Source organism: Mustelus asterias, chromosome 13 (genome assembly GCF_964213995.1).
Source record: "Mustelus asterias chromosome 13, sMusAst1.hap1.1, whole genome shotgun sequence".
NCBI lineage: Eukaryota > Metazoa > Chordata > Chondrichthyes > Carcharhiniformes > Triakidae > Mustelus > Mustelus asterias.
Window position 1 is genome coordinate 81881212 of NC_135813.1, and position 16198 is coordinate 81897409.

At 46.1% G+C, this 16198-nt stretch overlaps 1 protein-coding gene across 1 annotated transcript in view; it reads right to left on the bottom strand.

Annotated features, from left to right (window-relative positions):
* The window catches only part of rimbp2b (RIMS binding protein 2b), a 276601-nt gene that overhangs the window by 166255 nt on the left and 94148 nt on the right, over window positions 1–16198 (bottom strand). Inside the window, exon 2 of the mRNA XM_078227134.1 lies at window positions 5752–5835. The gene's annotated coding sequence lies outside the window, so the exon portion shown is untranslated. The remainder of the gene's footprint in view (window positions 1–5751; window positions 5836–16198) is intronic.

Here is a 16198-nt window from a genome sequence, read left to right on the forward strand (position 1 = left end):
TTTAATCGCCTCCGTCTATTGGGAGTTTGTTTATGAAAATTGCTTTCTATTTGTAGAAGCAAGAGACTTTGGAAATCTCTCCCAAACTGGTTCTGGCACTCACTCAGCACCGAGAATCCCAATTAAAGCTGGGAAAATGGGGGATTGAATCAGGAATAATCCTGTGGAAGCAAGGGATTTGATTAAGGAACACCAACAAGCAATGAGAGTGGAGGTAAAGAGGATGCTTTTCACACACTGAACCCTTGCCTTAAACTAAATGTCACGCACCCTTCAATAATCAGCTCGCAATCTATGTCACCCTGATGCCACGGCGGGATTTTATGGCCTCGTTCGCCCCAAAACTGTAAAATCAACGGACCTTTCCATGGTCCGCCCCTCAGCCCCCCCCGATTCCCGTGGTGGGAGGGGTGGTAAAATTCCGGTCCATGTCTCTGTAATGGATATCAGGTTGCAACCTGTTTATTTCTATATGCAATATCATTTCATCTGTTTTGTTTTGAATGCTACATGCATTCAGATACAGAGCTTTTAGTTTTGTCCACTTATTATTTGTTAATTAATGATGGAATTAGCACAATAAAGAGGGATAACCTCAGTTTTGTAAACCAGGGTGTAGAAACAGTTTGGGTTAAGACGGGAAATGGTGGAGAAAGAAGTCACTTGTGGGAGTGGTGTACAGGCCCCCTAATTGTAACTACACGGTAGGACAGAGTAGAAAGGAAGAGATAACAGATGCTTGTCAGAAAGGTAATGATAATCATGGGGAATTTTCAACTACATATAGATTGGAAACAACAGAGGCAAAGGTAGCCTGGATGAGGAATTCACAGAAAGTTCCAGGGATAACAAAAGAGAAAATGCTGGAAAATCTCAGCAGGTCTGGCAGCGTCTGTAAGGAGAGGAAAGAGCTGATGTTTCGAGGCCACATGACCCTTTGTCGAAGTTTTAGGGATAGTTTCGTCAAACAGCACATTCTGGAGCCAACCTGTGACCAGCCTGTGTTATTGCTGATACTGTGCAATGAGACAGGATAATCTCAGAGTGAAGGCCCCCCCTAGATAGCAGTGACCATAATATGATTGAATTTTACATTCAGTTTGAGGGAGAGAAGAATGGGTCCAAGACTAGTATTTCAAACTTAAATATGGGCAATTATGAGGGCATGAAAGCAGAGCTAGCTAAAGTGGACTGGAAAATTAGGTTAAGCGATGGGTCAAAAATTACTGTGAAATTCCCCTAGTCGCCACAGCCCGGCACCTGTTCGGGCCAATGCACCTAACCAGCACGTCATTCAGAATGTGGGAGGAAACTGGAGCACCCAGAGGAAACCCATGCAGACACGAGGAGAACGTGCAAACTTCACACAGACAGTGACCTAAGCTGGGAATTGAACTTGGGACCTTTGCGCTGTGAGGCAGCAGTGCTAACCACTGTGCTATCATTAGAGCATGAGGGAAAGATGGCTAGAAATGTAAAGAGAGATCGTCTGATTTTTTATAGATATTTGAAAAAAAGAGTTAACAAAGTGAGTCTTGTTCCAATAGACAATGAGTCTGAGGGATTGATCATGGAAAATAAGGAGATGGCAGATGAATTAAGCAGATGTTTTCCATCAGTCTTCACCATGGACTCTAGACTTTCACAATACCTTTCAACATCACTTCAAGTTAAGATGGAATTCCTCTCGATGCCCCGTGGTGAATAAACAATGATTCCAAACAACGTGCTGATTCCTTGATCCTTATTAGAACGCTGCTGTTTTTCCCAGTCACGTTGGCTGCCCCATCGTTTGAGATTCCTCGACAATGAACCCAGTCAAGCCTGAACTTTCCGACCATGTAGCTAATCAAGCTTCGGACATCTGGTTAGTCATGTCAAACAGCACGGCAAATCCTCAGCAGATTCACTGTGCCAAACATACCGAATATAAACTCATGGGATGGTGAAATCTGAAACGTCAGTACTTTCACCCAGTTGTACTGAGAAATCCCCCGCTAACCATAACCGAAAAATAAACTGGACTGCTAAATTCTCAGCGACATCGCTAATTCGACGAGACACTGTGCTATCACCAATTGTATTTCAGTTTTTCAGCTGACTTCTCACCTCGGACTATGTGAGCCATGTCAAAAGCTACAGGGAGAATTAATCTTTCTGCAACACCCACGGGGCATTGTCTCTTTAGCTACACGGTAAGCGATTATTTAAGTGACTAATTGTACTTTATCATTCGATGTTAAATTCCTGCTAAGAACGTGAGCTGGTGATTTGAGTTCTTGCTGCGTTCTTTGAAAAAAGAATCCAAAGGTTTGTTCTCGAGATTGCCATGCTTAATCTTTGCAGTTTTGAGCTCTCTTTTGCCAGTGTTTCCCCTCATATAACACACATGGGGTGAATTTTCCCCTTCTGCCCGCCATGGGAATCGGAGTGGGCGAGGGGTAGACTGTGGAATGGTCTGTTCACCTCGGGCGGGGTTTTCCTGTTTCGGGGCAAGCGAGGCCATAAAATCTCACCCATGGGCTTTGGATTCTGGTTTGCGTTCTTGCTTCTACAAACCATACCTCAAAAAATCATCTTTATTCTGATTTTAGCTTTTTTTTTGTAGGCTGTTCACCGGAGGCCCCCGGTGCTCTGTCCATAGCTGACATTAAGTCCGATCTGTCCTGGGCTCGGTGGAGTAGCCAGTGCTCTCCCCGGCAGGTTCAGATGTGAGATAACGGCCAGTAGGCTTATCGGCTATTGATCCCTCTGGCCCTCTCTTTCACGTAACAAAACGATCCATGTCTACAATCAGCTTACTAAAACGGGAAAGAAAGTTGACGCCAATGCGTAGACGGTGACCCGTTTATTCTTGCCTCATGTGGTCACACACAGTACTGCAGTGAGAATTTACCCAGAGGGAAAAAGGGACAAAAGGTCAGGAAATCTTTGGGGACCGTTTCTGGTGAGCCATTTATCAACATCCCACAATCCATCCACCTATCGTGACCCCCACTTTGAAAACACCGAGGATACCAGTAACATCCCAGAAATCGCTGCAAATCAGAAAGTGAAAGGGAGGGAGAAACTCAGGAAAATTACAGTCACCGGGGAAGTGGCAATGAGCAAAGTGTTGATTCTATGGGCTGACAAATCCTGGGGTCCAGATGGACTTCACCCTGAGGTCTTGAAAGAAGCGGCTAATGAGATTGTTGATGCACTGGTTTTAATTTCCCAAAATTGATGAGATTCATTAGAGCTTCCATTAGATTGGAAAATACCAAATGTAATCCCTTTGTTCAAAAAGTGACAGAAAGCAGGAAACTACAGGCCAGTTAGCTTAGCGTCTGTCAAAGGGAAAACATTAGAAGCCATTGTGAGAGATGTTATAGCAGGGCTCTGGGAAAAATGCAAGGTAATCAGGCAGAGTCAACATGGTTTTGTGAAAGGAGAATCACATCGCCAATTTATGGGAGCTCGTTGAAGGAGTCACATGTGCGATGGATAAAGGGGAACTGGTGGATGTACTGTACTTAGATTTCCAGAAGGAATTTGATAAAGTGTCACATCAAAGGTTATTGTGAAAAATAAAAGCTCGTGGTGCAGGGGATAGCATTTGGCATGGATTGAAGATTAGCTAGCGAACAGGAAACAGTAGGCATTAATGGGCCATTTTCTGGATGACAGGTTGTGATGAGTGGTGTGGCACAGGGATCACCTCAACTTTTGACTGTTTATTTAAATGACTTGGATGAAGCAACCAAAAGTATGGTTGCTAAATTTGCTGATGATACAAAGAAAAGTAGGAAAGTAAATTGTGAAGATGATGTAAGGAGGTTACAAAGGGACATTGATAGGTTGTGAGTGGGAAAAATTCTGGCAAATGGAACATAATGTGAGCAAAAGTGAAATTGTCCTCTTTGGAAGGAAGAACAAAAAAGTATTATCTAAATGGTGAGAGATTGCGGAGCTCTGAGGTGCAGAGGGATCTGGGTGTCCTAGTACATAAATCACAAAAGGCTAGCACTCAGGTACAGCAAGTAATTAAGAAAGCTAATAAAATGTTGTTGTTTATTGTGAGGGGAATTGATTACAAAGGTAGGGAGGTTATGTCTCAGTTATACAGAGCATTGGAGAGAGCACATCTGGAGTATTGTGTACAGTATCAGTCTCCTCATTTAAGGAGAGATGTACATACTTTAGAAGCAGCTCAGAGAGGGTTTACCAGACTAATACCAGGAATGGGAGGGTTGTCTAATAAGGAAAGGTTGGACAAGGATGTTTCCTCCTGTGGGAGAATCTCGAACTAGGAGTCACCATTTAAAAATAAAGGATCACTCATTTAAGACAGAAATGAGGAGAAATATTTACTCTCAGAGCCTCTGAAATTCCTTCCTGAGAAAGCAGTGGAAGCAGAGCTAGATAGTCTCCTGATAAACAAGGAGGTGAAGAGTTATCGGGGGTAGACAGGAAGTTACAATCAGATCAGTCTTGATCTTACTGAATGACACAGCAGGCTCGAGGGACTGAGCGGCCTACTCCTGCTCCTAACTTGTATGTTCATACATATGTTCCTGTATGTTGTATGTTCCTGTGTAAGGTAGGAAGCTCAGCAGCCAGCTTGTGCACAGCAAGATCCCACAAAACACAATGAGGTAATGATCAGATTTTTTTTTTTAGTGCTTTAGCTGAAGGACAGACATTGGCCGCAGGGCGCTGGGGAGAACTCCCCTGATCTTCTTCGAGATAGTGGCAGTTTTTACATTCACCTGAGAAAAGCCTCAATTTAATGTCTCGACTGAAAGACGGCACCTCCGACTGCGCAGCACTCCTTCAGCACTGCACTGCGGTGCCAGCCCAGAGTACAGATCATAGGTGTGACCTTACTGGCTGGTTTACTCCAGTTACTCCCCCTTTGTTACCCAATCTCATAACTGTAAAAAATCTTATTCTGTGCAACACAACACTAGACACAGCAACTCACTGGATGGGGAAAGCACAAAAGAACAAAGAAAATTACAGCACAGGAACAGGCCCTTCGGCCCTCCAAGCCTGCAATGACCATGCTGCCCGACTGAATTAAAATCCCTACCCTTCCGGGGACCATATCTCTCTATTCCCATCCTATTCATGTATTTGTCAAGATGCCCCTTAAAAGTTATCATCATATCTGCTTCCACTACCTCCCCGGCAACGAGTTCCAGACACCCACCAACCTCTGTGTAAAAAATTTGCCTCGTACATCTCCTTTAAACCTTGCCCCTCGCACCTTAAACCTGTGCCCCCTAGTAATTGACTCTTCCACCTTGGGAAAAAGCTTCTGACTATCCACTCTGTCCATGGCCCCTCATAATCTTGTAGATTTCTATCAGGTCGCCCCTCATCCTCTGTCGTTCCAGTGAGAACAAACCAAGTTTCTCCAACCTCTCCTCATAGCTAATGCCCTCCATACCAGGCAACATTTTCTGTGCCCTCTCCAAAGCCTCCACGTCCTCCTGGTAGTGTGGCGACCAGAATTGAACACTATATTCCAAGTGCGGCCGAAATAAGGTTCTATAAAGCTGCAACATGAAGCACCTTGGGATGTCTCAAGTTTGAGAGGCTACATAACTGCAAAATTGGTTCACTTCTTGCCGTTGTCACCAAGTACCAGGGAGACTGCAGCCCGCTCACTATACTGCCAACTGCTTCTTACAGACAGCCAGGTCAATGTGCTCCCCTTACAGGAGTTATTTACGCTCTTGAGAATGCAGCATTATTTTCACTCACCAATATCCGGCATGTCCTCTGCTTTTTCTGCACCTCCTCGCCAACAGTCTCACATTCCTTCCTTTTCTTGTTGGACGCAGTCTCCTGTTAAGAGAAAGGCACTGATCTGAGTGATGCGCCCACTCCCTTGATGCTGTCCTTGGCCCTGGGAGGTTCTCAAGTGAAGGTCACATCAGGCCAGATGTGCAGGATGGAGAAGGGCTGTGATGTCCCAATGACAGCGTGTAATGAAAATAATGACTTTGAAAAGCTTTTCCAGAGCGCCTGCCCCTCGCTGCTGCAGTGTAATAATTGCTCATTTGACCTTTACTAATGATGGAGACTGATTCTTAAAGAAACAAATTAGACTGAATATCTGTCTCAAGTGAATGCATAATTTATAACATATTAAACAAACTACTGTGTGGTCAAAGTATCAAGTTTTACTCTGCAAGATTCAACGAAATCCATCTCAATTAGAGCTAGTTTGGAACAAGAGAGAAGCAAAACAGAGGGTCAGTCTCAGATACTGAAGAGCTAGCATCTGTCTTCACAGAAGGAAAAGAATGAAGTTAATGTCACAGTCGAGGAGGGAAGTGTAGAGATATTGGATAAGATAAAAAGAGAAAGGATCACTCAAGGTTAGCAAGTCATACAATCCTAAGCTGCTGAGGGACACTCAGGTGATGAGAGCAGAAACTCAAACCATGATCTTTTAATCCTCCTTGCTTTCAGGGAAGGCGCCGGAGGACTGGAAGATCACGAATCTTATGCCCTTGTTCAAAACAGGGTAATGAGGTAAACCTGGTAATGAACGACAGACCAATCAGCCCTAACGTCAGGAAAACTACTGGAGATTACTGCCAAGGGAAACGTTAACTCCCACTTGGAGGAGTATGGGTTAAGAAAGAAGAGTAAATGAGAAGAAAGTGCTGAATGGTTGGCAAGTTGCCATGGAGAATGCACCAGCTGATGGTAATTAACAGTTAACTACCAATTGCCAATTAATCAGCACCTACTTCTCATACAGTATAAAGTTGTTACTTCCCCTGACATTGGTATTCTTGTGATTGTCCTGGTCAGTGCAAGATGAAAAGCTTTGATAAAATATCTCTTTTGTTCAGCACAACTGCATGACTATAATGTATTCTGGTGATGTTGTCGGTTGAGGGATAAATATTGGCCAGGGAGAACTCCCCTGCTCTTCTTTGCAGAAGGGCCACGGGACTACATTTACTGACTGTAAACATTTTTGCAATATTCGGAGGGCATGGAAGTTCTGATAGAAATGCAAGCTTTTCAATTTTCTTTGCTCGCTCTGTATCTTCTGAAAAAGATTTTGTTTCTGGATTCGAAAAGTAAATGCAGAAGCAAGAGCTGGTGTACATGACAGAGCAGATCACCATTGGACATTTGCTCCATTCCCAAACCCCTGATTTCACTGGAATTAAACTGAGTGGAAATACAAACTGTTCCATCATGTTGTACCCACCCTCCCCCCCGCCCCCATTGTTCCACCATTGGCGGCCATGCCTTCAGTCCCTAGGCTCTGGAATTCCCTCCCTAAACCCCTCCACCTTCAACCTCATTGTCCAGACTTCCTGTCCCTCGTCACTTGGTTGGACATTCTTACAATGTTAATGGTGCAAGTTGGTGTTGCTACCACGCAGCAAGTGTTGATGAAAGCTCTCCCATCCTTCTTATTTCAGGCTGCCCGGGAATGTATCCCCAAGCAGAAAGAAAACCCAACCCAGTAAATATACAGAATGGAACAGATAACAGTCTGGTAACCGGAGCCAGGCCATGCCTGGAAGAGTTGTCATCAGCATGTCGTTATATCAGTCAGATGGCCTTCTGCAAGTCAGTGTTCAGAAACTTGGCTTTTTTTTAATTCATAGGACATGGGCATCGCTGGTTGGCCAGCATTTATTGCCCATCCCTAGTTACCCAAGGGCAATTGAGAGTCAAACACATTGCTGTGGCTCTGGAGTCACATGTAGGCCAGAACTGGGTAAGGACGGCAGATTTCCTTCCCTAAAGGGCATCAGTGAACTAGATGGGTTTTTCCGACAATCGACAATGGTTTCATGCGCATCAGTAGATTCTTAATCCCAGATTTTTTTTATTGAATTCAAATACCACCATCTGCCATGGTGGGATTCAAACCCGGGTCCCCAGAACATTAGCTGAGTTTCTGGATTAATAGGCTAGCGATAATACCACTAGGCCAGCGCCTCCCCAGGAAAATAACTCGACTCCATTTTTTGGTCTGGTCACAGCTCTGAACTGTGACCCCCACCCACACCCCTCCCCGAATTTACCCACCACTTACAGTTTGACCTTGATTTACATCCTGTTCCATTTTATATTCTAAAAGATCCGCACCTTCGTTCCAACGTTACCCAATCGAACCTCCTGCTTCAGCTCCAGCTCAAAGAAAATCCCCCCAAAATGTCCTTAATTGCAAGGGAGTTGCAGCGTATCTAAACAATGAAGGTCAGTTCATGACCCCTCATCGTTCTCTGAGGGAGAGGTCAGAGGTGAGATTGAAGGTAAATCAATTGCTCAGACAGATATTGGGATACAGACAAGAACCAGCCCCAGGGATGGAAGGAACTGGCTGGGCAGTATCGCTGTGAGGGGACGGAGGGTTGTGTTGTTAGTGGATTAAAGCAGCCAGCTGGGCACTAAACATATTGCTGTGTCGTTCTTTCAAAGTCGCAGTGTCAAGAAAGTGAGTGAATCTGACTGCGTCAGGGACCCCCCCAGTCACCCGCTCACACTTTGTGACTCATGTCATTCTTTACACTTACATCAGAAATGTCCCACACACCCACTACAACCATGTGATCGGCAACTTCTGAAACAACGATTTTAAAAGTGATTCAGGAACAGAGACACCTGACAGCGTGTGCGATCAAACCTCTGGGAGAAACAGGGTGAGTTGAGAAAGCTGCCGGAAAAACACCCTTCAGAGTAAATAGAGTGTAGAGGCTAGGAATTGGGCAAGTTTTTAGGTGTCCAGATCACCAACAACCTGTCCTGGTCCCCCCATGCCGACACTATAGTTAAGAAAGCCCACCAACGCCTCTACTTTCTCAGAAGACTAAGGAAATTTGGCATGTCAGCTACGACTCTCACCAACTTTTACAGATGCACCATAGAAAGCATTCTTTCCGGTTGTACCACAGCTTGGTATGGCTCCTGCTCTGCACAACACCGCAAGGAACTCCAAAGATTCATGAATGTAGCCCAATTCATCACTCAAACCAGCCTCCGATCCATTGACTCTGTCTACATTTCCGTTGCCTCAGAAAGGCAGCCAGCATAATTAAGGTCCCCACGCACCCTGGACATTCTCTCTTCCACCTTCTTCCAACGGGAAAATGATACAAAAGTCTGAGGTCACGTACCAACCGATTCAAGAACAACTTCTTCCCTGTTGCTGTCAGACTTTTGAATGGACTTACCTTGCATTAAGTTGATCTTTCTCTACACCCTAGCTATGACTGTAACACTACATTCTGCACTCTCTCGTTTCCTTTTCTATGAACAGTATGTTTTGTTTGCATAGCGTGCAAGAAACAATACTTTTCACTGTATGTTAATACATGTGACAATAATAAATCAAATCAAATCAAATCAGAAAGGAATATATGCTAAATGTCTTGAAAACACAGCTTAGGCCTCAGCTCTGAACATTTCCAATTCTGGGTGGCACGCTTTAGGAAGGATATCAGGCTTTGGAGAGGGTGCAGAGGAGATTTACTGGAAAGGGTCCAGGGATGGGGGTTCAGTTAATGGGGAGAGGAACAAAGAACAGTACAGCACAGGATCAGGCCCTTCGGCCTTCCAAGCCTGTGCCGATCACGTTTACCTATCGAACCAACTGCTTATATCCCTCTATTCCCCGTTTTTTCATATGCCTATCAAGATAAGTCTTAAATATCACGAACATATCTGCCTCAACCACCTCACTTGGCAGTGCATTCCAGGCCCCCACCACCCTCTGTGTAAAAAACTTCCCCCGCACATCTCCACTGAACCTTTCTTGAACTTGTGCCCCCTTGTAATTGTCATTTCCGCCTGGGAAAAAGCTTCCAACTGTTCACCCTATCAATACCCCTCATAATTTTATAAACTCCTATCAGGTCTGGCTGCAGGGGAGGTCACAGTAAGAAGTTTAACAACACCAGGTTAAAGTCCAACAGGTTTATTTGGTAGCAAAAGCCACACAAGCTTTTGGAGCTGCAGGGGAGGTCCCAGAGGATTGGAGAATAGCCAATGTTGTTCCTTTGTTTAAGAAGGGTAGCAAGAATAATCCAGGTAATTACAGGCCGGTGAGCCTTACATCAATGGTAGGGAAATTATTGGAGAGGATTCTTCGAGACAGGTTTTATTCCCACTTGGAAATAAGTGGAAGTATTAGTGAGAGGCAACATGGTTTTGTGAAGGGGAGGTTGTGACTCATGAACTTGATCGAGTTTTTCGAGGAAGTGACGAAGATGATTGATGAGGGTAGGGCAGTGGATGTTGTCTACATGGACTTCAGTAAGGCCTTTGACAAGGTCCCTCATGGCAGACTGGTGCAGAAGGTGAAGTCGCATGGGATCAGGGGTGAGCTGTTTGTAATATATATAAATGATTTGGAGGAAAATGGATGTTTGATTAGTGAGTTTGCAGACGACACAAAGGTTGATGGATTTGCGGATAGTGATGAGGACCATCAGAGGATACAGCAGGATATAGATCAGTTGGAGACTTGGACGGAGAGATGGCAGATGGAGTTTAATCTGGACAAATGTGAAGTAATGCATTTTGGAAGGTCTAATACAGATAGGAAATATACAGTAAATGGCAGAACCCTTAAGAGTATTGATAGGCAAAGGGACCTGGGTGTACAGGTACCCAGGTCACTGAAAGTGGCAACGCAGGTGGAGAAAGTAGTCAAGAAGGCATACGGCATGCTTGCCTTCATCGGCCGGGGTATTGAGTTTAAAAATTGGCAAGTCATGTTGCAGCTTTATAGAACCTTAGTTAGGCCGCACTTGGAATTTCGTGTTCAATTCTGGTCGCCACACTACCAGAAGGATGTGGAGGCTTTGGAGAGGGTACAGAAAAGATTTACCAGGATGTTGCCTGGTATGGAGGGCATTAGCTATGAGGAGAGGTTGGAGAAACTTGGTTTGTTCTCACTGGAATGACGGAGGTTGAGGGGCGACCTGATAGAAGTCTACAAGATTATGAGAGACATGGACAGAGTGGACAGTCAGAAGCTTTTTCCCAGAGTGGAACAATCAATTACTGGGGGGCATAGGTTTAAGGTGCGAGGGTCAAGGTTTAAAGGAGATGTACGAGGCAGATTTTCTACACAGAGAGTAGTGGGTGCCTGGAACCCGTTGCCAGGGGAGATCGTGGAAGCGCATACAGTAGTGACTTTTAAGGGGCGTGAATAGGATGGGAATAGAGGGGTATGGTCCCCGGAAGGGTAGGGGGTTTTAGTTCAGTCGGGCAGCATGGTCGGTGCAGGCTTGGAGGGCCGAAGGGCCTGTTCCTGTGCTGTAATTTTCTTTGTTCTTTGTTCAGGTCGCCCCTCAGCCTTCGTCTTTCCAGGGAGAACAATCCCAGTTTATTCAATCTCTCCTCATAGCTAATGCCCTCCATACCAGGCAACATCCTGGTAAACCTTTTCTGTGCCCTCTCCAGCTAGAACGGAGAAGACACAGATTTAAAACAATTGGAAAAAAAGCCGCAGGGGAAATGAGAAGGAATGTGTGAAACAGAGTGAGCTGTTCTGACCCAGAGCACTGTAAACAGGTTCAATAATAACTTCACAGCAGCAAGAGGCAACTAGATCAATATTGAGAAAGGGGAACATCTATGGCTCACAGGGAAGGGGCTGGGGGAGTGGGTGAACCCTGCACCGGCGTTAGGAGACACTTGCCCTCATTCCGTGCTAAGGGATTTTGCGAGTCTGGAAGTGCGGAATGTGCAGCAACTTCATTGGAGCTGAAACTTTGCTCTCCTGATGGCGGGGAGATGAATTCTGCACCGTGTTTGTGGCAGGTCAGCCTGTCCCATGGCGGCTTCCTCATTAAATACGTCTGCACGCCATGAATACTCATTAAATTGAAACCTTCTGCAATTCCGTCCCACCTTCATTATAAAGTCAGCACCACTCACGAATCTTATCTCACCAGGTTCCCATTTGTTTAACGGTGTCGTGCTTTGTGCTGCTGTGTCTGGGCTCAGTGATTCTCCTCGCTGGACTGGGTGGGACAGGGGAATGGAGCGGGAGAATGGGAGCTGGCATGGAGGCTTGGGACAGTGAACGGTGACTCAGTGGGGGAGGGGGTGGGGGAGGGGGTGGGAGTGGGGGGTGGGGGAAGGGGTGGGGAGGGGGAGGGGTGGGGATGGAGTGGGAGTGGGAGATGGGGTGGGGATGGGGGACGGGTGGGAGGGGGAGGGGGTGGAACATGGGGTGGGAGTGAGGGTGGAGGAGGGGGAGGGAGAGGGGGAGGGGATGGGGTGGGGGAGGGGGTGGGGGTGGGGGAGGGGGTGGGGGTGGGGGAGGGGGAGGGATGGGTTAGGGGGTGGGGGAGGGGGGGGGAGGGGGATGGGGTGGGAGAGGGGGTGGGGAGGTGTTGGGGGAGGGCGTTGGCGAGGGGGAGGGGGTGGGGGAGGGGGTGAGGAGGGTGTGGGGTGGGGGACGGGTGGAGTGAGGCATGGAGGAGTGTCCAGGCTGTGACGTTGAGGCTGGTGGGGGGAATGGTGGGATCAGTCATGATAAGAAAGTGAGGGACCTATAGGGTGGTGTGGGTAATGTCCATGTGGGGGTCCGTCTCAGCCAGCTGGCTTGCAGAGTCCTTACAGGCTCCATCCACCACATTTCCCAGGGTGAGTGACCTCAGACAACCACCTTTACAAGAAGCAGCGGGAGGACGGAGTGTGTGGGGGTGCGGGGGTGCGGGGGGTGGGGGGGCGGGGGGGCGGGGAGGGCGGGGTTAACCTGCAAGGGCAGCTCTATCCCACAGATCGGCGATTACCATCAATGGACGCTCACATGAATATTCAATATCAAGTCAACAAAAGAAGAACAGCACGGTGGCACAGTGGTTAGCACTGCTGCCTCACAGCGCCAGTGACTCGGGTTTGATTCCCGGCTTGGGTCACTGTCTGTGTGGAGTTTGCACATTCTCCCCGTGTCTGCGTGGGTTTCCTCCGGGTGCTCCGGTTTCCTCCCACACTCCAAAGAAGTGCGGGTTAGTTTGACTGGCCATGGTGCCCCTTAGTGTCCCAAAGGTGTGCAGCTTATTTGGAATAGCCATGTGAAATGTGTGGGGTTACAGTGATCGGGCGGGGGACAGGGATACTCTGTCAGAGGGTTGTTTCAGACTCGATGGGCTGAATGGTCTCTTCTGCACTGTAGGAATTCTATGATTGTTTCTTCCACACTAAAGGAATGTCCCTAACTCCCCCAACCAGCAATAACTAAGCTCGTCTCAGCAAATAATCGTGTTGCACACATCAATAAAATGTGCAATACTTACAACTGAAATTTAAATTTGCAAAACACCCATTGCCACCTCAGCTTGGTATGGCTCCTGCTCTGCCCAACACCGCAAGGAACAACAAAAGGTCATGAATGTAGCCCAGTCCATCACGCAAACCAGCCTCCCATCCATTGATCCTGTCTACGCATCCTGCTGCCTCGGCAAAGCAGCCAGCATAATTAAGGACCCCAGACATTCTCTCTTCCACCTTCTTCCGTCGGGAAAAAGATACAAAAATCTGAGGTCACGTACCAACCGACTCAAGAACAGCTTCTTCCCTGCTGCTGTCAGACTTTTGAATGGACCTACCTCGCATTAAGTTGATCTTTCTCTACACCCGAGCTATGACTGTAACACTACATTCTGCACTCTCTCCTTTCCTTCTCTATGAATGGAATGCTTTGTCTGTATAGCGCGCAAGAAACAATACTCTTCATTGTATGTTAATACGTGTGACAATAATAAATCAAATCAAATCAAAAAATCATATATTAATGGGAAGCTTTTATTTTATTGCCATTTTTCTTATTGTTCAAGATCAAAATGTTTTTATGTTTGAGTTTACTGTGTTTTGTAACCCTCAGAGTGCTTTGTCCCAATTTAACTAACTTCCAGCAGCAAGCTTTTGATGAATTTAAAAATATAAGATGATTATTTATGAATACACATTTTCCCCCGAGGTTAAGTTACGACATTTCATACACTCTATCACACACACAAAGAGTAATTAAGGATGAAGAAAAAAACAATAGCTACTAACTGGGATTATTTCAGGTTTTGTTTGTAGCAGGCCTGTAGCTTCCTCGGTGAATTGATGCTGCAGCTGGAGTGGAGAATTGTAAAACAGAGAATTCTCAGTCAGCTGTAAAGCTTCTTGTAGTTGAATTGCCAGGAGGCAGCCCTCAGATCAACGTGAAGAAGGAGCAGGATGGGGAAGAATCAGGATAGCTGTTGCACTTTGGCGGGGTGGTTGTTTAGCAGCTAGTTTGACAGCTTTGCGGATGGTGTTTCCGATCAGAATAGCGGCTGCTGCTATTTTCTAAGAAGAATATGCTGACCGAACCTTGTAACAAATCAGGAGTTCAAAGTCCTTCCAAGAAAGGTACAGGGTTTCTTTTCAGCTTTCACATGTGGTTTTTGGAATTGAATGACACCAATCCATTTAAAAATCCTTCAGAATGCCTTTCGGAAAATACATTGGAGATTCGATGTCTTTATGGTCCAGGATGGATTTGATTTGATTTATTATTGTCACATGCATCAACATACAGTGAAAAGTATTGTTTCTTGCGCGCTATGCAGACAAAGCATACTATTCATAGAGAAGGAAAAGAGAGAGGTGGAGTAGAAAGGCAAGTCAGCTGACGTGTGATAGTCGCATTCCGTTGATAATTCATCCGTAAGAAAGGGGCTTGTGAATTTCACAAGTTGCTGCAATTGTCCGCATTTGAATTAGGTATTTGCTGGAGTTTCAATCTGTCCGGAACCAATATTGCCAATGTTTTTTATTATTTGATGGGATGTGGGGGTCACTGGCTGGGCCTGCATTTGTTGCCCATTCCTAATTACTCTTAAACTGAATGTCTCGCTCGGCCATTTGAGAGAGGCAGTTAAAAATCAACCACATTGCTGTGGCTCTGGAGTCACAAGTAGGCCAGACCGTGTAAGGATGGCAGATTTCCTTCCCTAAAGGAACATGAATCAGTTCCTTTAAAACAAATCTATGATGGTTCCATGGTCACCATTACTGAGATTAGTGTTCAATTGAAGTTATTAATTCATTGAATTTAAATTCCACACCAGTGGGCACGGTGGGATTTGAACCAATATCCCGAGAGCATGAACGCTGAGTCTCTGGAATTCTAGTCCAGTGACATTGCATGGGATTTTCTGGCCTCACTCACTGCGAAACCCTAAAATCCCACCCGAGGTCAATGGATCTTCCCATTGTCCGTCCCTCGGCCGCTCCGAATCCCATGGCGGGCGGGACGGGAAAATTCCCCCCCATTACTCTTAAGAGTATTGATAGGCAAAGGGATCAGGGTGTACAGGTACACAGGTCATTGAAAGTGGCAATGCAGGTGGAGAAGGTAGTCAAGAAGGCATACGGCATGCTTGCCTTCATCGACCTGGGCATTGAGTTTAAAAATTGACATGTCCTGTTGCAGCTTTATAGAACCTTAGTTAGGCTGCATTTGGAATATAGTGTTCAATTCTGGTTGCCACACTACCAGAAGGATGTGGAGGCTTTGGAGAGGGTACATGAAAGATTTAACAGGATGTTGCCTGGTATGGAGGGCGTTAGCTATGAGGAGAGGTTGGAGAAACCTGCTTTGTTCTCACTGGAACGACGGAGGTTGAGGGGAGACCTGATAGAAGTCGACAAGATTATGAGAGGCATGGACAGAGTGGATAGTCAGAAGCTTTTTCCCAGGGTGGAAGAGTCAATTACTAGGGGGCGCAGGTTTAAGGTGCGAGGGGCAAGATTTAAAGGAGATGTACGAGGCAGATTTTTTACACAGAGAGTAGTGGGTGAACAAAGAACAAAGAACAATACAGCACAGGAAACAGGCCCTTCGGCCCTCCAAGCCTGTGCCGCTCCTTGGTCCAACTAGACCAATCGTTTGTATCCCTCCATTCCCAGGCTGCTCATGTGACTATCCAGGTAAGTCTTAAACGATGTCAGCGTGCCTGCCTCCACCACCCTACTTGGCAGCGCATTCCAGGCCCCCACCACCCTCTGTGTAAAAAACATCCCTCTAATATCTGAGCTATACTTCGCCCCTCTCACCTTGAGCCCGTGACCCCTCGTGAACGTCACTTCTGATCTTGGAAAAAGCTTCCCACCGTTCACCCTATCTATCCTCTTCATAATCTTGTACACCTCTATTAGATCTCCCCTCATTCTCCGTCTT